Source organism: Melopsittacus undulatus, chromosome Z (assembly GCF_012275295.1).
Source record: "Melopsittacus undulatus isolate bMelUnd1 chromosome Z, bMelUnd1.mat.Z, whole genome shotgun sequence".
NCBI classification, from domain to species: Eukaryota; Metazoa; Chordata; class Aves; order Psittaciformes; family Psittaculidae; genus Melopsittacus; species Melopsittacus undulatus.
In genome coordinates this window covers 47007345-47033218 of record NC_047557.1, presented here as the reverse complement: position 1 = coordinate 47033218, position 25874 = coordinate 47007345, and the positions used below count along the sequence as shown (strand labels likewise).

At 41.2% G+C, this 25874-nt stretch overlaps 1 protein-coding gene across 6 annotated transcripts in view; it reads left to right on the top strand.

Annotated features, from left to right (window-relative positions):
* The window catches only part of SEMA4D (semaphorin 4D), a 79302-nt gene that overhangs the window by 17871 nt on the left and 35557 nt on the right, over positions 1–25874 (top strand). Inside the window, exon 1 of one of the 6 annotated variants that reach the window (XM_031054125.2) lies at positions 12276–12292. The exons of the other annotated variants lie outside the window; for them this stretch is intronic. The gene's annotated coding sequence lies outside the window, so the exon portion shown is untranslated. Of the gene's footprint in view, positions 1–12275; positions 12293–25874 lie in introns of those variants that run through there. 6 annotated transcript variants of the gene reach the window in all.

Genomic DNA, 25874 nt, shown 5'->3' with positions numbered 1-25874 from the left:
CACTGCAGGCCAGAGGCAAAGGTGCCAGGAGGTTGCAGAGCGGCTCAGCAAGTCCTCTGCAACCTCCTGGCAGTGACTGCTGCTGTGGGGAGCCTCACTGGGGCTCCTGCCTGTTGCCTGTGGCCTCTTCTCTCAACCTGCCTCTACGGACTGTCCGCTGGTGAATACAAACACTCAAACAGGCTGTTATGGAGGCTGCACAAGGGACCTGCTGGCTGCCCAGCGTGTCAAGGAGTAAGCTGTGGTGACTGCTAGCAAGGAGAAATGAGTGTTCCTCATGTTAAGTTCAGTCCTCTTCCGCTGCTGCTCTCCTTTTGCACAAAGCACGTTTTTCTGGAGCTTTTTTTTTTTTTTAAACCCACAAACACTTGTATTTGCATCTGCAAAATATTTTTTAATTATGCAATTTTTTTTGTGTAGTGAGAATTAATGATTTTAGTGGCAGAGTTGTGCTGTAAGTGTAAGCTGAAGAAGTGTAATTGCAGATTTGGAGTGGGCAGTGTTTACATTTCCTTTTCATTGTTCTGTCAAGAGCTAATGATTAAAACAGTGTAGAGATGTCTCCAGTTACCATATTTGTATCAGTTGACTGTGTGTTTTTCTTCTAAATGAAATGTGGCTAACCAAATAATTGGCATCTGCTATGAGAGAGGGTGAATGGGAGAGGGAAATACCAAAGATCAGTTTTATGTCTTTGCTTTGTAGACCAGCTATTTAACACAGTGCAGTAGAACGTAGCAATTTCAGCAATTCACAACGACCCTGGCAGTTACACATTGTCTTATTGTGTGAACAAAGTGGCTATTATTCTTCTGGTTGTTGCTGTTTGCTGTTTGCCTTCATCAGTGTAAAATAAGGTCCACAAGAACTGCTGTGAAACTAACAATCTCTTTTGAAAGAGTCACAAACGTTTGGGATTAGCCCAGCATTGCTTCAGCAGCATGAACAAGGACCAGATGGGGTGTGTAGCACAGCATGCCAGAGCAGGAGCCAGTGGTGCATGCTGGCTTTCACAGTTCAAATGGCTTGTAAAAATAATGCTGACAAAGTCACCCCGTTGCATTAGCTTCCAGAGATGCAAATAATCAAGAGTCTTTGAGAGTGCTGCCGTACCTGAAGTACCAAGTTTTGTTTGGCCTCTGCGGAACCTGTAGCATAACCAAAGACAAAATGAAGTTTGTTTTTAAAAGCTTTATGGGACTTTGGGGGATAGCATCATGGTTATGGAATTAAATTATGTGGAGAACATAAATCTGCAGTTTGAGTCTTACAAGTGGGAGGAAAATTTTCAAAAACCTCAATAGAGTGCTTAAATTTGCCTGAAAGACCAAAGTAAAGTGACTGCATAACCTAACTTTCATGCCTGTTAGATTTTCTCCTCTTATATTAAATGTTGCTTTAAACTTTAAAGGCATCATCAATTAAAAGTCTGTACGTTTTCTAAAATGTTTTTTATAAATATTATTATATTACTTTTAATACATAGTCTAATACCTAACACGTAATACATACTAATATATATTATTACAAGTAATTATAGTAATTACATTATTAATCACATAAATACAAATTTACTTGTCTGGAAATCTAGTGGAGGACAGGATCCTGATGGGCTCTATTTGCCTCAAGTTGAGATGTTCTGAGGACACATGAAGAACTTCGAGAAGATACAACAAGTTATACTTGTTTCTTTGATTTGAGAAACTACTAGTTACAAGCACAGGAATCCTGCAGCTCGTACTATATGATCTGGCTTCTTGCTTTGGGTTTGAGGTTGCGAGAAGCAGATGGAATATTGCAGGAAATAGTCCAGAATGGAGAAGGGAGGCTGCTTGAGCTCAGTGCCAGCTGATCGGGTTTTGTCCATCTTTTTGGGTGATGGGGATTAATTATTTCCTGAGTGGACCACCTCTGCCTTACGGCTTACGCTTACAGGGCTTCTGGGGGTAGAATGTTTAACTGTGCATTAAGAGTAATGCTTCCACTCCAGGCTCCAGAGGTCTTGCTCCTCTGCTTGAAAATTTGTGGTCCTTCGGAAGTAAAGGCTAGGGGGTTGGTTGGGTGTGTGTGTGTGTGTGTGTGTGTAAGTAAGAAAGATCCTTGCATTGCGTTGGGACATGCTGTTGACTTCTGTCTGGCAAGTGATTTCCAGAGGGATGGTTCTTCTCATGTTTTCTTAGTAGCCCTTCAGCCCATGTGCCTTCATGAGGGGAGTGACAATGGGAGCACAAATGCTTTGGTTGAATGATAATTTAGGGAGATATGTGGTACCAAGAGGGATGAGAGAGTGCCTTCAAAACATGTTGATTCCATAGGCAAAACACTACATGCTGCTGCTCTCCTTTTATTCCAAATCATCCCAGACAGCTTCAGATCCTGTGACAAATTTTAAAAGAGCTTTCTGAGGTCTGTCATGCATGCAGAGCACACAGTGTCTTGAGGCTGAAGTTTACCTTCCCATTAACTTGATTTTACAGTCTCACTTTCCTGGCCTACAATGAGATTTTTCTCCACATGGGATTTCTCATGAAGGCACTTAATTATCATGTGCAGTTTGGGGAGTTTCTTTTGCATTACCTTCAGCTGATGGTCTGTCAGTGCACTTAAGCTGTAATTTAAGTTGTGCTATAATTGCTGTTTAGGAATTACACCTGCACTATGCTAGTTTATTTAGAAATGGAAAAGTAAACAATATAGCGCGATATAGACATAACATAAGAAATTAATGTGTACTGAGACATAGACATTCCCTTTGCATTAGTGTGAAATGTCTCTCAGTTAAATATAAAAAAATATGCAGAGAACATTTGTAATTATGCCATGCAAGGATGAAGGAGTTAAAATGGAGAACTTGCATCAAAATGATTCATGGCATATAAGAGCAGACTGGGACGACTGTGGCTTTGTTAACGAGACTTAAAAATCTAGGTGGGATTTTTCAAAGCCATGTGTACAACCAAAGAAAAATTAAGGAGATTTTTTCAAAATAATTTTAAGATAGATGACTTGAGTAGAGCTTTGCTCTGTAATGACTGGACATTGCACATAGGTACTGATGCAGCGCACATTGCACTGGACCAAAGCACATAGGTACTGATGCTTGGGTTTGGCTTCCAACTTGGGAATGGCTTGGGCAGAGTCATTATGAGAAAAATCAGGGCTGTAATGATGACTTTTTTTTTCTTGTTGTTTTGGGTGGAAAATGGAGAAATGTATTTAGAACAGCCAGAGGACTCACTGCCTTGATCTTGTCTCTCTGAGGTGTATGCATGAAAAGTCTTTATGAGCACTGCATAGGATTGAGAGGCCTTCTCATTCGAAGGCCATAGCACTTCAAGCAGCAGGCAGTTGACTGGGTTGCTGCCCTGAGAAGGGGTTACACTGCGGAGTGATGAACGCTGCTGTTGCAGATTTCATTGCTTCTGCAGCCTGTAGCTACAGCTGCAGTGTAGAAATGTAAAGCAAAAATGTGAAAGTTGGGGAAAAAGTCTTGATAGAACCAGGTAAACATCTTGAGAAAACCGTTGTTGTGTATCACCCCAGAGTTACAGCAGTTGGTACCCTCCTTGCATCTTCAGTGTCCCCTCTCTTGCCCAAAGCAGAAGGTGGTGAGGTGAGGTGGGGTGCCGAGGTGAAAAGATGACAGAAGTAACCCAGTACTTCCCTGAAGAAAAGCAAATTGAAAGCGTTACATTAGCCATTGAGCAACATGAACCTTTGGAACAACTGGGTGAATTTCTGTACTGAGCCTTGGCGTTTGTCCACTATTTTCATTTTCCCCACCCAGAAAATAGATATCTCCTCAGTTTGTTTCTAGTGGTTGCTAATCCTGCATGCCATCTTATTTCCAATGGTTAATTACTCTCTGCCTTGACAGTTTCTGGCTGCTGAATCTTTTCACTACTTTATTTAATGAAAGACTCTTGCTATTTGCAAGATCTGGATTGCTCGCATGTTGCTTAGACTGTAGTCAGGATGTTTTTTTTTTCCTTAAGCAAATGGTTTACTGCTGAAAGTGTTGATCCTAGTGTTCAGAGAGGTGTATAAATGTCTATTGCTTGTAGTGTTAAAATTCCAGAATATAGTGTTGCAAAGCTGGAAGTTTTCAAACATTGTAAAATGAGATTATGCAAAAGAATAAGTGACTGAGTAGAATATATAATAAATGTTGCTTGGTTTTTATTTTGTTGACTTATTAAATCTTTGAAATACAACGCTAAGTAGCTTATCACCTAAAAGCACAGTTCTAGAACAATCAATGTTATTATTTTATATTAAATAAATAATTTATTTTGCTTCTTTTACCTTTCTATGAGAAGGCTGGAGGAAGGGATGGATGGTGTGTTGTTGAGTGGTCTAGTTAAATAACAAAAAAATTAGTAACCTCTGTAACTAATATTAATGCCAAATAACTTTCAGAATGAATTTGTTTTTACTTAGCGTGAATAAAGAGCTGTAGTAGTTGCATGCTACATTAAATATGAAAACAGTGTTTAAATACAGGTAGAGTAGGAATTTCTGAACCAGCAAGTGCAGCAAAATTTGAATTAAGCTTTGTTGAACAAATTAATGTTGGTAAATGTATGCTGACCTGTGAGCTAGAGCCATGTGGTTTGCTGCCTCACCTCACTCCTTCAGCAGACTTGGCCCGTGTCTTCTTTAAGTCCTTCTTTTGCTAGGAAAGGGGAGGGGGGTGTTTTAGTAAAGAAAAACCAAGCCCCAAGGGGAACAGCAGCTGGCCTGTGTTAGACAGCAGAGGCTCAAGGCAGCATACTGCAGTTGACAGTATGTAGTGTCTGGAGTTAAGATGTCTCCAAAGACATGAGTGTGGGGTAAAAGCTGCTTGGTGCATTGCCTGTAGGTATGCTTTGGCAGTAAAGTAGACCCAGCAGCTGAAGTCCTAATTCTGGAGTATGTGTAAAATCAATTTAGTAGGAGGAAACTTGCTAGCAATTGTGTGAAACTGTTCTTGCAAATGATGCTAACTTGTAATGAAGACATGCACTCCTGTATTTATACCCTTACCTTCATGATGCTGGTGTGCTTAAGTGGTGATTCTCATGAGATGTGCAAATGCAGTCTCAAGTATCCCCTTTCACAGTAGCTTTTTGTGACATACAGTCTGTCTTTCAGTGCAGTTTGACATACACTCGAGTAGGATTTTCTGTTGAAAAGGATATTTTAGGTATCTTATCATAGGGTTTACAAAAGCGTTACATTTAGTTGCTCACACTGAAGTGCTCGCCCCTCCCCACTTGCACACACTGCCCATCAAACATGTTAATGCGCTCCTGCCCTCCCCCCATTGAAGAAGCCTGATAGGTTTTCTTTTGCATTAGTTAGGCCTTCTGGGAAATACATGCAGAAATAAAAGGCTTTTCTATAGCCCTTTCTCCCTCAGGAATGCATAGAAACCTGTTCTTTGGATCTGGTCCACAAACTTGGAACTTAATTTTAGGGGGTTTGTGGGGAGATCTATAATCATACACACATGTTACTGAGAAAGTTCTAACTACACATTGTGGTAGAGGTATAAGATCTCATGATACTTTAAAAAAATCCACAAAAAACCTCATGTTTCTGATTTGCAATCTGTCTGTTTTGCTGAGGTTTGTCTCTAAAGCAGATATTTAAAGCTGTCAGCTTTGTAACCTTTGTCCTTCATCTTTATTAGCAGTGTGTACCCAGTCTGCAGAGGATAGGCTTGTTTACAAAGACTACTCAAGTACAGTGTTGATTTCTCAGGTCCTCATAGTACTCAGTATACCCTAGTATACTTAAAATCATAGAATTAGGGTTGGGAAGTGCCTTAAGATCATCAAGTTCCAACCCTCCTGCTGTGGGCAGGGACACCTCACACTATATATACTTAACTGTACCTTAACTGTAAGAAGCATGCCCTTTGCCTGGGGGTAACTGTTTCTGCATATTAGTTACACATACATAGAAACCCGTGAGAGAATGTACTGCAGGTTTTTACAGCAATATTGCTGCACTGACTGTTGATAATCATTACTGTTCCACTGGCAGAAAGGCCAGGCTGAGCCTCACTGTGCATTGGGAATATAGGAATATATATAGGAATGTCTGCAGCTTGTGGTGGGCTGACAGTCATGTTATGAAGGACCCAGAGCTCTGAGTTACCTATGTGTCTCAGTGGCTTTTGGGGCTCATAGGTGCTGTGCCCTCCGAAGACTTTGTGAAGAGCTAACCTGGGGTTACCCATAGTGGTGGTGCCAGGGTAAGGAGAATATACAGTTGTGTGATGGCTTGGGCTCAGGGCCTGTCCGTGTTGCTGGGTATGTGTTGGTGTTCATGCTTTCCTCCTCCTGCCTAAACCAGATGTCAGTGTGGTTCGGGGCATGCAAAGCATAAAATGCAAGCCCATATTGGCAGGAGAGTGTGATGGTTCCTGACATATGCTTGCCTGCAGATTCATCTTTACCATGGGCAAAAGCAGAATTGCTTTTTTCTCCACAAGCTTATATGTGTTGTTTGAATGTAGTTTGAAAGTTGTATATGAAACTTATCCTGTGTGGGAAGACATATGCAAATATCCAGTGTCATTGCTTTCTTGTTACACTAACTTGAGAACAGCAGTGGTGGTGTTTTACATGGTTCAGGTGATCATCGCATTGATGGAGTCTTGTGCTTCTCAATGTTGGTGCACTGCTGCCATTGTGTATGCCAGAAAAGGTAGCCTAAACTTCTTTTGCCAATCTCCACTCCCTCTACTTGCTGCCATGCAACCTCTTCAGAAGTGGTGCAGCTGCTTGGAGGCCTGATGCTGTGCCACATCAGTTCTGCTTGCTGGTGGTGTGGCCCCACCAGTGATGAAGCAGCACTTCTGCGGGGGCAGGAGCTGCTTCAGCTGGTTTTGCCAGCAAGAGAGGTGTTGGTGAAACTGTGGTGCGATTTGTGTCCATGCTGTGGTGAGCTGGAGTATGAAAATGGGCATCAACAAATTAGGGGGAATGTGACTTGACTGAAGTGACAGTTTCTTCTAGCTGATAAAAATATTTAATGAATAGTGTCTTTCTTTCAGTTCTTATCTACTGTGGAATTGTAGGTCATGTTCCTTGGCAGCCTCCAAAGGGGAAAATTATTTTAATTCCACGCCTTTCCCTGGAGGGAGAGATGATCATCTGTGGTGACAGGTTGTCAGGTTATCTCTTGTCTCCCCAAGGTTTGGGATGGAATTGCAGAGGATGGGGTGTAGGAGACCTGTTGCATAATGCCCTTCTCCTTGTAATGCTGGTGCTTTCACCTTCCGGCTCATTGATCTCTGCTCCTCAGCTTCTGTTACAGCTTGGTTTAATAACAGTATCGGGCACCCAGTCTTCTGCTGACAATTCCTTTGAAAAACTGGGGTTGTGTGTTTTGTTCTCTCTCCGATTTTAATTTCAGGTTAGCAGTTGGTCTTGTTCATTCAAGCAGTTTTTCATCCTCTTGTTTGCTCTCAGTAGGTTGTACTTTGTTCTGCAAGCTAACTTGGCTTAAAAATGGACCTTAATTGTAGAGGAGAGCACTTCATAAGGTGAACAAAGGTGGTGTAACCTGGTCTGTAGGCTTTTGGGTATGCTTTCCAACATGACTAGCTTGCTGTGGTTGATCACCTTACCAATGAACTGGGGGCCTTCTCTGTGCTTGTGTGACTGTCGGTGGGTGGTGCTTTTTCTTTCACAGCTCACATTCTGCTGTTTAAGTACTTTTACCAAGGTTTAATATGCTGTTTCCAACCTATATTTAATTATGTTGAGCAAGTTGCTGATTTTAATAGGGAATAGTCATTCAGTAATGAGTTTTCAGGCAGTAGGCGGTGGTTTGCTATGAAACTATTGCTCTAGCTCATCCTTATGTGACAGTTGCTATAAAGTTTGGTCCAGTTAACTTAACACCAGACTGCTTATTAGGTAAGAAGGCAGAAAGCAAAAGTTGGTTTTGAGAACTGTTAACTTTCTATGGATTGATAAACTTTTCATAGAATTGTATAGTACATAAATATAATACATGGCAAATGTGATTTGTGACCATGGTTGGCTTCTGGGTGGTGGAAAAATTCAAAGAAAAATGTGTTAGAAAGAAGGCTGTTTAATGATGGGGCCTTAATTTTCTCCTTGATTTGAGGGTTTTATTCTTAGATGTACAGCAACCTTTCTGTATCAAAACTTGCCTCATAGGGATAGAATGGTGTGCAGCTTTTTCCTTTTAGTCATCTTGCTGAGTGAAGGGATGCTGCAAGCATGGAAGGACAGCCACCGGCCTTTCTTGTGGGTGATGTGACAAGAGCCATGCCCCTGCAGTGCTATCTCCCTGGGATGCCAGCCTTTGTGAAGGGCTGTGGACCTGAACTGGGCCGGGCTGGACCTGCTGTGACTGATGGGCAGGAAGCATGTTGTTTTAGTTTCCTCTCAGTTAATGACCGAGAGAGGTGCACTGGTGCCATGGCTCCCTTCAGCACCACTGCAGAAATGGCCTCTGTTCCTAATAATTTGTGCCTCTTAGTGACTTTTTTACATGTTGTTTTCAGTCATGAGCACTGAGGCTTCATGAGTTTCTGACCCTGCACACCTGTTCACTCCCTCCTTGACTTCTGCTTCTTGCCACAGGGAGTATGCCCTGAGCATTTTGGAGCTGTGAACTCCATCTCTTGATCTCCCTATGGGTTTTATGGGGAAGGTGTTGTGTGGTGCAGCACGGCTTGCATGGAGAACAACTGGAATGGCGGTTTGTGAGTGCACAGATGCAGGCTGGCCTTTGGTCCTGTGCAGAGGAGGGAAAGAAACCAAGCAGAGCCTGGGGAGGTGGGACTGAGTCCCTTTATACTGCTTCAGGGGCCTGTGTCACCTTCTTGTGTCAGTGAAGAGCTGTGAATCACCTCCTTGTGTCTGTAGAGACTGATTAAGGAGAAAGGTATTGTCATATTTGGTATCAAGTGATATGAGGGGCCTGTGGTGAGAGTTGGGCTTCGTTGCTTTTGAGTAACGGTGCTGTTTATAAGATATTCTTGTGTGTAATCTGGAAATATTCTTTGTCCAAACTGATGTTTGGGTGTTTCCCCCCCCCCCCCCCCAAGTGCCATCACTTTTCTGTGATTTACTGGGGTCATTTACAACACAGTATTGTATTTTATTTCTGCTTTTCTCATTTTGGTCTTGATGAGCTCTCTCTTTGAAATCCTTTGGGTTCTGTAGCCTACTTTTTAAGTCAGTATTTTTTCCTGTATTACTCAGTAGCTTTCCACAGCAGACACAGTAGCCACAACCTTAAGTCCTCATGACCTCTGCTGTTCTGATTAACTGGAGGCCTGAACTGAGGATATCAATTACTACTTAAACAAAAATGGTCCTCCAGAGCAGAAAGCCGGCTGGTGGAAAGCACAATGCCTGTTCTCTTCCCTTGTTGTGTCAACTCTGTCTTGCTCTCTGTGGTGAGAAAGGTGCTTATGTCTGGGATGGCAGCTGCAGATTGATGCAGCAGTGTCTGGGCTGGCTGGGGTGCAGGGGTAAGTGATGCTTTATCAGGGAGCACTGTGGTGTTGAGCTGCATAGCCTGGGGGGAACCACAGCCCTCCCTCCCCTTCCCTTCCTGCCTGATCATACCTACCCTGAGTTTGTCATTTACTCTTGTCCATGGTACGTTTTGAAGATCAGTTGAAAGGAGTGTGTTGGAATTGTTGCTGCCTGAGGGAGATAAGTGCAGATGGTAATTGATCTGAGTGATTTCTGCTACGTGATGAAGGTGAGAGGCTTGCTGACTCATAATGGATGAAAAGGGAATAAAGAAATGAGTCAGAAGGTTTAATTTTGTTGTTCATAATCCCATTTGTTTCCCTTCCTTTTGGAAACTTTTATGTATGTTTCATCTAATGGAAATAAAGAAGATATGAAGGAGTTTCTAGAGAAATATGTGCATAGCATGGTCAAAGTTGCTGAGAGAAACATGAGAAAAATCTCTTGTAACTATCTCAGTAGCTTATCCTGGGGCCTTACTTAGGCAGAAAATTTTCCACCTCTTGACTCATCTGCTTTTACACACATAAAGTGTTTACCTAGAGTTAAAAAAAGAATGCAGAAGTGCTCTAAAGTTTGCTTTTTGCTTCCTCACCCTAGGAGTGTTGTTTCTGTGCTGATCTGGCTGAACCTGCATCCCTTAAAGACTGGGTGTACTAAAACAATAGCTGATTTTAGAGAACAACCGTCCAACAAACAAAACACAAACCAAAACAAACCCCAGAGATGGCCGTACCAGTGCCCCTTATATTGTAAACCAGGAGTACCTGTGTCTTACGTGTTCTGGAGAGTAAATGCTTTCTGGAGACTTTTTCTTTCAGTAACTGTAGAGCTACCTAAATTGACTTGACACCAGAGGAGCCCAGTGCTGACTGCCCCCAGTGGCTGCTGGTCTGAGTCACAGCTCCTGGCTCTGTACCAGGTTGCTTTGAGAAGAGGTTTTGAACAGCTGCTGTCTGAATGTCTCAAAAAACAGATTTAAAAGTCACTGCTGAGAATGCATTCAACAGTTTGGGATTTGTTTTTTCTTTGGTAGCATCTTAGCTATCAAGAACAGATTGCATCTTTTTAATCACTGGTGTTCATAATACATACCAGTTTAGCTAAGCTCACAAAACAAATTGTTTAGTCTCCTTCCATCATCTTGTCTGCCTGTGGAGAAGTACAGCATATACCCAAGACCTGGAGAGTTGATAAGTGCTAGAAAATATGCTTATAGTGGGACAGATTCAGGAAGCACTACCGGTGTGTCCTGGTTTGAGCAGTAGCAGTCATTTTTCTCCTTGGTAGCTGGTGCAGTGCTGTGTTTTGACTTTCGGACTGAGAACGGTTCCTGATAGCACGTATGTTTTGAGTTACTGCTCAAATGTTTGGTTTGTCCAAGGCCTTTTCTGAGCTCATGCTCTGCCAGGGAAGGAGGGAGACCGGGAGGAAGGAGAGACAGGACACCTGGCCCAGGCTAGCCAAAGAGGTATTCCATACCACAGCACATCATGCTCGGGGAGGGAACTGGAACTGGAGGTAACTGGCTGGTTCCCAGCCCAAAAGTCAAAACACAGCACTGCACCAGCTACCAAGAAAGAGAAAAATGACTGCTACTGCTCAAACCAGGACATGGTGTAACTTACCAAAGAAAATGTGATGGTCCTGCACTGAGAAAAACAAATGGTGGGGAGGAAGAAGCTTCAGTTTTCTCATCAGGGTGACATATATAGAACCTGGTACTCGGAAGCTTGAAGACAGAAACTTTCAGACCAGTAATAAAGCACAGTTACATAACAGAAAATTGATGATGGATTCTGCCTTTGCAGGAGGTTGTATGTTGGGGACTGTCTCCTTTTCTAAGAGGAAGTTTTCAGTTCAGCTGACTCTTTAGTAGCCTGTCTTACTCAAGAGGGCAAACCCAAAGCTTTTGGCTTTGTAGTGGCATGTTTTGTCTGTCTGTATTTCCTCTCCTGTAAATGCTTAACATATATTAATTGTTCTTCGTGGTTTTGTTTCACTGCTTACAGGTTTCCCGTCTTAATTTTGTGGCTGTTGTGTTACTTTCCTTTGTGTTTCAGCTTCCTACATTGTTTCATCTGTACGCTAGTGTAGAATAATAGACATTTGAAAGTAAGAGAACTGCTGGTACTTGAGGGAGAATTAGTGCTTACATGTACTCTTCCAATTTCTTGAGGTTTATTTTGGAGATAGCATTAAGGCATGCTTTCAGAAACTTTAAGAATGGCTTAAAAGTCAAACTTTTAAGACTTGAGTCCTCAGCTTTCATTTTTGTGAGATTATCACATACAGGCACTTAACATCAGCCAACCCAAATCTATACTGCTAATTGAAAAACATTTTCTCCCTACATGAATTCCTAAATCATGTGGGCTCATTACATAACCTGACACTAACAGGCTGTGATAGAATAAATCACTACCATTAGAGGCCCTTTACTTGTCTTAGCCTTTTATTTATTCTTGTTCAGGGGTTTCTGTCTTTGCTTGTTTCTGAAGCTTTGAACATTCTTTCAGCTGTTTTACTCTTCTCTGGGAAAATTAGGATGAAAGTATTTATTTTGCTCTTTTGAGTTGGTCCTCACTTTGTTAGCTGTGGTTGCTGTTTGCAGTTAGTGTGGTTGGTAAAACACCACAGTTTAGAAACATCGTTTTGCTATGAGTAAGAACTAGTTTTTGTATTTAAAATGTCTTGCATAAATACATGGACCACCACCACACATTGAAAATCCCCTTTACGTTCCTTTATGCAGGGAATCTTCTTACCGTCTCCTTCTGGTAAGTGCTTTGCAGCTTCTTGTTATGTCTGTTTCTTTAACTGAAGAAAAACTGTCATATCACAAATGTTTTGGAACAAGCGAGTACCTCATTATTTGAGACATTTGTCTCATTTAGAAGTTTCAATGTCATATTCTATTCATATGTTCGAAAACTTGCGAAAGAACAGTAAATATGACAACACGGAAGGAGGGGAGAGAGTAAACTGTCTTTCCTTGGGTGGCATTTTGTGCTCTTTTCTAGCTAATGGCAGTGGGTAAGTAGTATGACGTTGAACTTATAAAACTGATGGCACTTATGAAAGGGCGCCATTCAGTGAACAATTGTAGAAAGCATTTAGTTCTGTAAGAGTGTTTTTTTTTGTATTTGTTTGGTTTTGGTTTTCCTTTTGTTTGTTTCTTTTTGCTTTTCTTTTGTTGGTTTTTTTAAAGAGTTTTTCCACATCTTTAAGTACAAGATCTTTTTTGCTGGTTTTTGTTGTTGAGAAGCAATGCTACCTGCAGAAGTTTAAGTCCTTGTTGACTGTACAAGTCCTTGTTGACTGTACAAACGTCACCTTTTGTTCTGCAGTTGAATATGTAAAGGAAAGACTAACAATGGTTTCCTTATGTGAAGGCTCTGTGATGGCTTCTGAATGCACTGTTGCCTGATGGGCAGAGAAGCGTCAGCTTTAATTAATGGACAGTTTGTTAATACAATTTGTTCAGTTTGAGCTGTGCTAGCAGACCCATTGCTCAGTGATACACTAACCTTCAGGAATATTTTAGGACTCTGCCTTGAAAACTTTTCAGGCTGCTTTATGAATTGCAACATCAGAAATCCACTAATAGTCAGAAAAGTTTGATTTGTGCCAGTAGCTGTGAATTACAATTTATCTGCTCCAAAGCTCCACTTTTGAACTTAGCAGCCAGCTCTTCTGACAGGGAAGTAAATGGGTATTGTCCACCCTTAAGCAGGGGTTTCAATCACTGATCTCCCAGTCCTGCTTCTCAAGATGGTCATACCTACATAAATCCATTTAGTAACTGTAGTGCTTTGTGACCCTCGATCGTGTACATTTATAGTGAGATAGCCAAACCTTTTAAAACAAAGTTTTACCCGTTTCACCCGTTACTCAGGGGTGAATAGCTTGCAAAGCAAAGGTCAGTGAAATGTTCCTGTGTGAAGGTCTTGGTTGTATGTTAACTTTTTTCTTTGGCTCTGCGTTTTCCTGGCTATAGCTTTGGTAGAAAACAGTGTTTTCTGTCTCTGCAGCTATCATAGTTATACCATGCATCTTGGTCAGTCTGTCACTGTTCATTGATCTGCACAGGGTAGCCATTAATTATTATTTTCACTACCTCTTACCCTAGCAGGTTTGTATTTAGGATCTTCTGATGAGAATGAACCTAACTTTGATAGATGGAGATGGAAATGTTTGATTAAAGATTAGTTTACTTCAAATTACTTTATTTCAATTTTTTTCTTCAGAGAATTGGTCTTTTGGATCAGTTTCTGTTGTTGCACTCCTTGCTTGCTGCCTGAAGTTGCATCAAGCTGTGGGGCTGTAAGACTTGTATGACTGTAATGCAGGTAGTTTGTATGTTTGCTGTACCGATTGCCTTGGTTTTGTAAATGATCCGTTATGGTATATTCTCTGTCTTCAGAATGTGGCAAGTAAATTTAAACATGCAAACAATGCTTATTTATACTTTTTTTTGTGATATCCAGGTAGTGAAGCCTAGGGTGATATGATTTAGTGTGAGGTGTCCTGGCCCATGGCAGGATGGTTGGGACTAGATGATCTTAAGGTCCTTTCCGACTCCTAACTATTCTATGATTCTATGAAACCAACTTGCGGTAGAAATTGTACTTGCTAAAATTGTGGTTCAGGGATTATCTCCTCTATCTCAGTACCAAATGGGTTTTGCCATTCTGAAGTCGGTGAAGTTGGAAGACAAATAAAAGTAAGCAAACATGCTTCAGTGTAGGTGACTTGCCCCTCTTTCTCAGTGGTCCTTTTCGGATCCTACTGCTGCCTGTTTCGAAGCATTATGTCCCTGCTGCAGGCGTGGGAGCTCAAGAGGGCTGTGGGATAGCTGCCATTCAGTGATTTTGTAATCCTTTGTGAGCAGCCCAAGTCAAGACTGGGAATGGAGCAGCAGAGGGTGGGTATCCCCTGTTGTGCTCCCAGGGAAGACAGACTTTGAAGGCAGAGGGAGCCCCAGTTCAGACTGGGATGGCAAGGAAGCAAAGGCACCATGATCTGCATGATCCTGCTGTTCTTAACTCCAAATCTCTTTTTTAGTACATCTCTGTTAGAGGCTTTGATGTATTGTCGATACTGTTGTAGATCAGAAGCCTTTATCTGTGTGGTGTGTTTCACTGATGCTCAGGTTGGTATTTTTGTAATGTGTTCCTACCTGTGTGTTCTAGAAGCACAGCTCCTGTATTTGCACCTTATTCAGTCCTCTGGCATCAACACAGGGCTTTCAGAGCTGCATGGTAGAGCCTTTCTATAAGCTTCTCACCTTCACTGGAGATCAAACACAAGTTTACACAGAGTTCAAATAAAGTAGGTTGGTGTTTGGCAGCACTTTCTCACTTGGTTCGCAATAGTGCCCTAGGAGCTGATTAACGCTGTGTATGCTGTGAGCCAAAGAGTTCATGTCAAGTCTCTGGTGCAAGTGTCAGAAGGAAAATTATGTGTAAGAGACACAAAAGATATTCTCATTCAAGTATAGATTAAGGAGGCAGGTGGATCAGGGGAAACTCCAGCTTATGAGGGACATATTAAAGGTGCTTTGTCCCATGGCAGCAACTGGTCTGGTAGCTTCCAGTCTATTTTCTCTGCTTGGCAGAATTTCAGTCAAAGCCTTAATACTTTCCAAAACTGAAGTTCTGCACAGTGAAAAGGATGGAGTTAAATGAGTTCTCACTTTTTTCCCTGCACTAGTATTATTAAAACCTGTCTGGCTGTACAGTGAGCTACATTCAGAAACTGATCTGGCTGAGAAGTGACATTTTGTAACCTCCATTTCTCCCCATGAAAGCAAGGGGGTTAGTTTTTCAGCTGGATGAGTTTCTTGAACCAACATAAACTTTAAATTTAGTGTTTTCATTTATTTCTAAGAACCAGGGGAAGAAAAGCCTCTGTACATATGGCTTTCTGCATCTCTTGTACTAGAATATAAGTTGCATATTTTATGCTGTTAAAGTGTTATTCAAGGTGCTATCAGCTTGGTGGCTGTTTAAAGTCTGTGATTTTTTTTTTCCCCAAGGTTGCATCTGGTGGTGTTCTTCTGGTCCCTTGGGTGGTGGCATTCTTTCTCTGATTGTGGAGTTGAGACTTTGTTTGCTGCTGATAAGTTTCTGCATCTCCATTATTGCTCTTCTAGTATTTGTTCAAATTCTCTTACCTCTCCTGCCTGGCACAGTTCAAACAAGTGAGCTCTGGGTCTTTTCCAACTAAGCAAACTTCAGGCAGTTGGTAGTTTGCAACCTCTTTAATCCTTGATAAATAACACTTATGAGACAACAAGGGGGATAAAAAAAAATTGGGTATGGAGGTGTGATTCTAGCCTGGAAAATGTTTTTGCTCGATTTGTTTTTATATATCCCAGAAGGATGTTCTCCAGAACATGTCAGATCTGAGAACTGCAAAACCAAGTAGCAGTATGGGTTCCTGCCTCAATCTTTTTAGCTAGGATTCCTTGTTAAAAAGGAGGTGTGCTGGGGGGCACTGGTTCTCTTTTTATGATGTTGGTAGAGAAAGCTGGCTTTCTCTTCTTGGAAGTCTAGGCTGGTACAGTCTGCAGGAGGGGACAGTGCTCCGAGATTCCCCTTACATGTGAGAAGAGGAAAAGGAGTTGGATGAAGGTGCTATTTGAGCAGTAATTTGCGAAGTAACCATTAACTACCAAGCACAGATTCCCTCGCCACCTTTGATGGGAAGATCTTTTGCTTCCCTTCTGTGCATTGATAAGTGTTTTTGGCTTCCTATTTTCTGGCTTGAAACCAGGAGTGTTTAGGGACTGTTTAATGGAACTGTGTGTTCGGTGCATTCATAGTGCTGATGTCCAGCTGATTTGCAGCAAAGACCCATCCTACCATCAGTCTGCCTGATGTGCCTCTACACAAAGGGTGAGGCTGAAGTGGGTCAGTTGGCAAAACTTTTGCATCAGGGCACAATTTCTCAGGCCAGCGCAGGGGAGGAGGGGCATATGTTTGTGTGTTTTAAGTTAGTATAGCAAGCATCCTACTTAAACCATTTCCCTATGAATTAGGGGGGGTGATTTTGCTTCTTGGAACAGGAGATGCTGTGTGTCAACACTCACAACACCCTGTTGATGCTTACCGCTTGTATTTTCATGAACCTCATGTTTCAGTCATTTAACACATGCAGAATGAGGAAGTGGCACAGTTTGCTGTGGGAGAGCTGGCTTCTCATAGATATCGTGTTTTGGGCTTATAAAGTCCCTTCTGAAGCTTTGGCTTAGTTTGGGGATCTGCATACTATTGCAGATGAGTTAACACTGCCTGTAATAGTAGTAGAATAGTTGCTTTTGTAGAATCCCTGCATTGGAAAACAAGATAACATCTTATTCACTGAAGTACCTTTTCTACTTCTGCTTATCCATTCTGTGAAATCCAAAAACAAGACTGTCAGGCTTGCTTTTGTGGCCTTTCCACATACATACAGCAACATTTGGTAGGTGCACCTTTTTAATGAACACAAGTCAAGGGCTGGTTTTTGTTACTGAGAAATCTGGGGAAAAAAGCCTGTCAAATGAGATAATTCTGGAGTTTCTTCGTGTTACAAGAAGCTTGTTTTTGTGAAGAAGCAGCGGTTTGACAGAATGTCCTGAAGTGTGAGCACAGAACTGGAATTTTATCACTGGGTGCTACAAGAGCAGAGCAGTTCACACTCAGGTTCTGGTGTGGAATTTTGCCGAATGTTGTTAATAGCAGTTTTACTCTGATCTCTTTGCCTGTGCTATTGTTGTAACTCTTCTGGGCACTAGATGATTACTGAAATGTTGAATATGCAGTCTTAGTATGTTAGATGTGACACCAGCTGAGAAACGGTGTCTTCTGAAAACTGCCATTTAAAAAAAATTTGGAAGAGGGATTCTTCTCACTTTCATGTATCCTGCAACCCAGAAAGTCTTTTCATGGGAAACAATGAAACTCATAACATGCGTGTTGTATATTCAGGCTCATACTCTCTGTTGCTGTCTGTAGGATCTGCTCCTCATATAAATAAAGTTCTATATTTTTTATTATGCTGATCATAGTTTTTGGTGGGTTTCTTGGTGATGATGATTTGTTTGTGACTGAGCACAATGATGAATTGTGTTGGGAAGTGATCTGAGAAGTGCTAGGCAAAATTAAAGATTCCATTGTGCTAGGTACTGTGATGCATACATTTTCTGTTCATAGATGACTTGCAGCACTATGAGTTTCAGAATCTTCTTGGAAACACAGCAAAACAGTTTTTCACCTTTTTGAACCTGAGTTGTGCCTTAAAGGGTGTATTTTTCATTTGGAAAAGCACCCTTGTGCTTGTTTATACTGCCAGGTGCAGCAGAAGTTAATCCTGTGCTGCAGCAGATCTCCCTGAAAATTCATGTTTTAAGCCTTCTGCCAGAGGGGTGCTAACAGATGGGAAACTGGAGAAATGTACTTCCGAGTATGGAAGTGTTACATATCTTTCCTCTGTATAAAAGCAGTAACTTCATGTCGGAAACCTATCTGTGCTCAGGGTTTGTTCTTGCCTGATTGTGCCTCCTCTAGTACTCTTACCCCATACATCCTGAAAGATAAACAATATCCTGAAGCTGAAACCAGATGCTTCAGGTGTGTGGTAAAGTTCTGCAATAGGCTTTTGCTATAGTCTGTACAGCAGTTGTTTAAAATGTCTATCTCCTGGTTGGCATTTACAGATGGCTGGATAGAGTTTTTGGAGAATAAGTGAACACAAGGGTACAATTTTTTGTTTATGCTTATATGAGGGTGTAGCACTGAGGTAATTTAAAATTGTGAAACAGCTTTATTGAGTTGACATTTGTTTACTTTACACAATAATATATTCAAATACTTAAAAACAAGTGTTGCAAGATTCAGTTTTATATATGCATTGCAATTTACTATTGTACTGCCTTTCTTTAAAATGCAAATGTTGTTGTAAATGTTGTTAGTGATGATATGTGCAGATACTGATGTATTTTTATGCACGTATAAGGAAAATGTTTTCAGTAATGCTTCTTGCTTAGTTTTTTGCAAAGGTTGTAGCCTTGAGATGCTAGCCAGGCTTTGAACTGTAAAAGAGAAAATAAAGAATGCAGGATGTTTTTAGAATGGTCTCAACTGTGAGCAGATGGCTTCATTAAATTCTCTTTAGGTGGAAAGAGAGCAGTTGCTCCTTTTCGAAGAAAATTGGCTGGAGCAACTGCTTTTACGTGCCATCCGAAGTGTGTGGCAGGTAGCAAGAATACTTGTACAACAAATTCGTGGAAAGCAGTGGGACCATAAACATTCAAAAAATAGGTGCATGAGAGTGGTGCCTGCAAGTCTGAATATTTTGTCATTATGCTTCCTGTGTGTGTTTTAAATCTTGGACAGGGGAAGCTCTGCTTGTTGCTTTGCTTTTTCACCTTTTTTTCTGGAGAACATTGAGGAAAACTACATTTATAACTGCATGAAATTAAAAATGACTTGTGAACGAGAGTGGAATACAAAAGGTAGTTTTCCTATAAAATACAAAGACTTATGGTAGAAGTGTTTCAGAAATGGTTCTTAGGGTCTGAATGTGCTAGTGTAGACAAAAGTTAAGCATGGACAGTGTGAGCAAATGTTTGCTTTGCTTGAACCTAAACTGTAATTGGGTATTTTATGCTCTTGTTTTTCCTCCCTACCTTCCCACCCTTGAAGTTAAAATCCACACTTTGGAGGTTCGAGTCAAAGCAAATGCTCTGTAATACCTTTTTCTGAGGCTGAATAGCCTGCTAAAAGCAGAAATAAGATTTCATGTGTTGAGGCTTGCCTGTTGGTATATGGTATGTTCTGGGGAGTACTTGGGCTTCAACCAAGCTGCTCGGTTGGTTGCCACTCTGTTATCTGTTAAAATGCCTCCAGCAACTAATCTGGGACTGTAATATTGAGAGGCATTTGCTGTTTGAGATGGCCTAGCAGGGGAATGCCTTTATTTATGAAACTGGTTGTATGTCAGTTTGTTTTACCATATTGCATCAAATACTTCTGTATAATAGTTGTGCAGAAATTTTTGTGTGCATGTTTGTATATGTTTGTATAATAAAGCAAGTCCATATTTTTTTCCTAAGTTACTTTTTAAGGGTGAATTTGTAATGTACACTTATGTTGCAGAAACTGCCTGAACCAGACATCATATTAACAACTGTAGCTGCAGGAAAATTTGTGCTTAATTAAAATCAATACATTCCACAATGAGAGAAGAAAATGACCTTGTGTTTAGAAGGATAAATTACATTTAGAAGAATGAATTACTGACATGTTACTGGCCTTGTTCCAAGGCTTTCCCTGTGTCATTCTCACCCCAAGTTCTTCTGTTTTGTATGTCTCTGCTTCTAAAATAACGTATTTTGTGGGAGTTCTCCAGAACTGTGTAGTACTAAGAGGAGCTGGTTGATACTATTGGTTTGATAGAATTATGTGAGCAGATCCACTCTAAAATATAATTCTGGGCCTAGTTATCTCATACCTGCCACTGTCTGCCAATCTTACCCTGGTACACCTTCATCAGACCTGGTCTGTATCAAGGCTGTAAATGGAATGCTTTCTCCCACCCCATTGTATATCAGATATTTTCCAAGATGCTTAGGATTGGAAGCATTTTTAATCTCGTTTCTTGTCTCCTATCTCCTTGTTGCTCGCAGGTGCGGCAGTGTTGCATAGGGGTGAGGAGATGCCCGGATGGTATCCCATTTTCACCTTTCCTTTGAACAAAAAACTGAATGTTGTGTAGCTACAGTTGAGGTACATCAGTGAGTTTTAGCAATGCATGCTCCAGGCTTTGCATGTCCTCTGGACCAGAATTCAGTCATGTATTTGTCTGTCATTCTTTGTTGATGTTTTGCAAACATCTCACAACAAAGACTGCTAAGCCACTTGGACATCTGGGCTGAATCACATTTAACCAGTTTATGTGAGCAAATGTTTCTACCCATTCACATAGTGAAATGCTAGTTGCAAAGCCTGGAACATTCTACCACAGAATGAATGGCTTGGTGTGGTTATGATTAACTAAATTCATTCAGGTTTTTCCTATGAAGGTGGAAATGGTTGCCACTCTGAAACTCTAGTTTTTTTATTTTTAGACCAGTGGAAATGCTCTGCTTCTACACTAGCTTTTGCTAGCCACCGAACCGTAAAAATGTAAAGGAAAAACTGACTGTAAATGTATCACAGGTCAGGTGCCTCTCATGTTCAGTCAGCCTTGGTTTGGACCAAATAATTTACCACATCTGAAACATCCGTTGGTGGTGGTGATAGTGTTTTATTGTGCTGGTGGAATACATTACCAGCTTCCTTGAAACTGGAGCAGTCATAGTGATTGGTATGTTAAAAAGATAAAATGTCTGCTAAGACTAGAGTATAAATGGTCCTTGGTTGAAGTTACAGTCTGCCTGGTTTCTAGAGCTTTCCTAATGTACAGAAAAGGAGAACAGACTGGCATTCTCATATTCAGTCCTGCAGCTCCGAGTCTGTTGTTAGCACTTGGGCTTGGTGGGAGCTTCATAGTGGTACAAGCTACTGCAGGAAGTGGCTAAAGAGTGAGGCAGGAGGAAGGCCAGTCCTCTGAGGCTGCAGCCTTAAGTCATGGCTAGAGGTTGTGCTTAATTTAGTAACTGCAGTTGCCTGTTCCTCATCCTCTTCCTCCCTTCCCCAGCCCCATGTGCTGCTGCTTCTTCACTTCTGTGAGATACTAATGGTGATAGGACTGTAGGGTCTTCTGGTAAAAAATGCAGTCTTTGTCTTGTTCTCCTGAAATAGCTTTCCACTGAAAAAGCTTACTGATATTTTTTTTTATTTTTACTTTCTATTCCCACCGTACCCTGTGGCCATCACTGTGGTGCATTACTTGCCCAACAATCCATGCTTATTCTGTTATCTTATTGCAGTGTCCTTTTTAGTGCTCAATGCAAGTCCTGCCAATCAGCAAGGCGCTGTTTACTCTCCAGGTAAAAAAAATGAGGCAGTTTTACACTAGTTTCCTCAAGTCCTGGTTGACAGGCAGCATCTCTGTGTAGACTGAGAGACTGAACTGTGCTCCCTGTCATGGATTCTGTCTAAACCCTGGCCTGACTATAGTCAACTGCAAAAGTTGACTAATACTTGACTTTCTGGCCTTATCCTCCCTCTGCTGGTGATCAGCCTTCTGCAGTCTCCTGGCTAGAATTGTCATAGCCAGGTTTTTCGATAAGTGACTTGTCACTCTTACTAATCCAGTAGAGTTTAATCTTTTGAACTACAAACAGTTGACATTATTGATACGGGATTTGTCAATAACATATGTTCGCTAAGCATTTTTATTTGCTGTTTTTCAGTTAAATTCAGAAATAACCCTGCAGCTCTGAAGACCCCTTTGTTGAAGAAGCAGGATTTCTGTTTTGGTCTTGTCTTCCAGCTTGCTTCAGTTACATGTCGAAGTGTTTGCTTTATCTTCTTAAATAGATGACTTTAAGATTTTGTAATCTCATTTGTCTCAATTTCACAGCTATCAAGGGCAAGCAGCAAAGGTCGAGGGGATATTTATTAGCTTTTCACCTGAGAACCATCATCCAGCTCTAGGTATTGTAGTGCCTTTGTCTTGTTCAGGCAGTGAGGTGATCCAAGTGATTGTGTGTTTATTTCTTGACATTCTGTGTGTTTCCTGTTGATCAGCAAGTGTCCTAGAATAGACCATGTGCTTTGCTGTCTGAGAGACACTGCATCTTGTTGCTTGTTGGTTTTAAAATCTGTCACCCATCCAGGAGTCAAAATGATGAAATGGGACCCAGCAATAGCAATGGGACAGAATTGCCCACCTGGCCCTTGGCTTTTCTAGCCAGTGTGGGAGGCAGTGGAAGGAGGCACTGTCAGAAGTGTGTGGAGATGGTCTCATTTAGGGTACAGGGGAATTAAGAAGATGCCATTTTAGCCACAGCCTTTTGGGAAATCGATATCCATCTGCGTTAGCTGCTCTTATGTGTGTTATACTGATGAGAAGAAGTAGATGATACCCATTCTTGTAAGGTGACAGCAGAATCTGATCATTGCTGCTGCTGCTACTGTGATGTTTTTGTATGCAGTGTGGTATTAGTCTCTGTGCAAGCTGTTAAAGACCAGAGAAAATGATACTGAGAGAAGAGGCATGTTTTCAAACCTGCCTGTACTTATAGGCTAGTAAGAATGAGACTGTAATGTCTCTGCCAGTGGTGATTTCTAACTTTGTCTGCAAATACTGAAAGCAGATTTGGGATTGTTGAGTGCAGTTGGAAGAGGACTGTGCTGCTGAATGATGAGATGGCTCCAGAAGGTGAGGAGGAGGGTGGCAAGCAGTAGAGATCCTCAGAGGGCTGTGCTGTCCACTTTTCAGCCTGTTAGGCAAAAAAATAATGTTAATTAAACTTGTGTTTCCCCCCTCCTAATTAATAAATGGCTTAGTAGGAGAAAACAATTTTGAGTGTCATAAGCATTAAGATTTTTAAGCTGAGAGCATTAAAATGAATGTTTAAGATGAAAATGGAAACTGTATGTGGTGCAGACTTTTACTGTACAGTGCAAATTCTAGTTTTCAGTAGTGACAGGAGAATCCTTATTAAAAGTAATGTGGATCTCAGTAGGCAGTCTTCTCACCTGTCTGTTGGAGTTGATGAAGATTTTTCAAGTCTTTCTGGGAAGTAAAACTCACTGTGTTTGAATTGTTGTTCCTGTCCTGTAATAAGAAGAGTCTTTCCCTGAGTCTGTCATTCACACTTCTGTTGGCTTCCTGAGCCTGGCTTTCACTCTGAGCTGTGGAACACAACAGGAGCTGGTAGGGCTTTGCTGAGTGGCTGTTTCCCAGGCATGGTCACCTCCTGATTTTTGCCCTTATGTCCTTTGGAGGTGAAGCAATGCAGCACAGGCTTTTGCAGTCTCTCTCAGGCATGTAACATTGGCATGTGTCAGGGAAGGCTAAATCTAACATATGTCAGAGATAACTGGAAAAGGCCAAAGCATTGTACAGGACATAAATGCCATTGAGAAGTTCTGGGCATGGATGGAAAGACCCATCACCCAGGGAGCAGGCTGAGAGATTATAAATCAGTAGTTCATCTTGTCCGGGATCTGACCAGATGGTCCTTAGGACATGCTTTCATCCCTTGTGTCAGGCAGGAAGGACTCCTACAGGAAAACCCCCTATAGTAGGGGGGATGAAGCAACCTGTTTTCATACCCTGAGAAGCAGCAGGAGATATGAGATCTTTAGTTCCCTCTATATCAGCAATCGTGTAATGAACCTAGGAGAACATCAGCAAGGTGTAAGCGTCTCACACTGTGACACTACAGCAGTGATATAAATAAACCTATTTTTTTTTACCTTTCCACTAGTTTGTCATTGCCTTGCAGAAGGTTAATTTTGAGCAGTACTTTCAAATGTTAATGTGCGAATACCTCATTTCATGCTAACAGAAAGATAAGCAAGCAAAGCCTTTTTTCCCTGCTGAACAGTGATGTCAGTTTGTATCATCTAGGATGACCTGCAGTGTGACAGTATTTTGCTAGAAGTCTTGAGGGGAGGGGTCAATTGTAGTGAAATTGCATAACCGTTGGATGTCACTTAAACATTGGATGCGCCACCAGTCTTTCAAAGCATGCTAGAATTAAAAATACTTAAGCCTGTTCAGATATTTTTAAAAGAGACAATGGTAAAATGCATGATAGCCACCATGTTAGAAAGATAAAGAAGCTGTTTGAGCATAGGTACTTCTCTTTTTTGCAGAATAGCTATTGGGCTTTCTCAGAGGGTGTCATAGAAGTTCTGGGATCAGTAAGGATCAGCTTCTGTTGTGCCTTGAGGTACGTATTGGGTAGCCCTTGCCTGTGGACTTCTCAGACCATCGCACGCAAACCATAGTGCAGCTTCTTGTGTGTCATGGAACAGAAAATCTGGTGTTGGCAAAAACACTACTGCATTTCTGCTAAGCAGAAAGACATTTGCAGCCTTTAAGAGCAAGGAAGCTTAAGTGAAGCTTGCTATTTGAAATCTGCCTTGAGGACCATCAGCAAACAGTCTGACAGGAAATGGGTGTCTTAGCAACAAAAATAGTGGAAACTGTCATTCAGTCTCCAACTGTAGAAGAGCAGTAGCAAAGCAGCCAATAAATGGTTGTTAATCCAAAGAACTGATACTCAGTTTGTAGTCTGTGTACTCCTGGGTAGCAGGGATGACTTCTAAGAGATCTGCAAAAGCTACTTATAAAAAGCAAGCTGATTGCTACTGGATTTAAATTCTCTGTGCAAGCCTGCACATCCTGTAGGAAACTTAAAGATGAGTGGTTTTCAATTTCTAGAGATTTTTTTTCTAGACTTAAATGTGCCTATTAATACTTTGCTGGAAAGAAGACTGTTAGAAGTTCCTTTGTTCATGAATAACATTGCTAGCTAAGCTTTCATTTCAATTCTGAGGCATTGTTTTGCTTTGCTGTTATATGCTTTTTATATTAGTTTAAAACTAATACTCCAGTTAGAGAAAATGAAGGGAAGCATCAAGGGAGACTGAGAAGGAAACTAACGTTTAGTGAGAGTCATTGTTCTATTTACTATATTAAATCTGCCCTTATTAAAAAAACAAAACCCACCAAAACCCCAAAACAACAACAAAAAAAACCCAAACAAACCAAACCAAACAAACAAAAAAAACCCCACCAACAAACCAGCAAATGAGCTTCATAATAATTGAATTTTAAATTTAGGAAAGTAATATATCCAAAGATAACTTTGAACTTGAATATGTAATTGATTCAGATTAATATGGAATTCTTCTTATTATTATTGTTAATAGAACTGTCCTCTTTATTTTACAGCCAGCCTGGCAACTTTGGTCTGTTCTCACTCTATTAAGTGCCCTTTGGAAGAGAAGGGTATTTCGCAGTACAGAATTACACTTGGAGTACAGAAAGTGATGGTATCTTGAGTCGTGTCTGCCTGTTCTGAGTCATGCAGCAGGAAAGAGGATGTAGCTGTCTCAAGGATGTTCTCCTTTGTGTATCTTTTAGTGATGTGATACCTGTAGCTGCTGACCTCAGAGGGTGATAAGGGAACACTCTAAGGATAGTAGCTAACAGTTCAAGCACTTCTACAGAATCTGGTTCATAAGTAACACTAATTGCTGTCGAATTCTCTGACATACCTGCCTAGGCTGGGGTTAATTTTTGTGTATGGCTGAGCTTAACCCAGTTTTTCCACTGTGACGTTTGAAATATGAAAGCTGTAAATGGTCTGGAGTGGGGATCTCTGGTTTAAGATAAGATGTGGGTGGCAGCTGCTGCTGCGTTTGGAGGTCAGCTTCACTGAGGAAGGCTTCGTGTTTCACTTTTGAG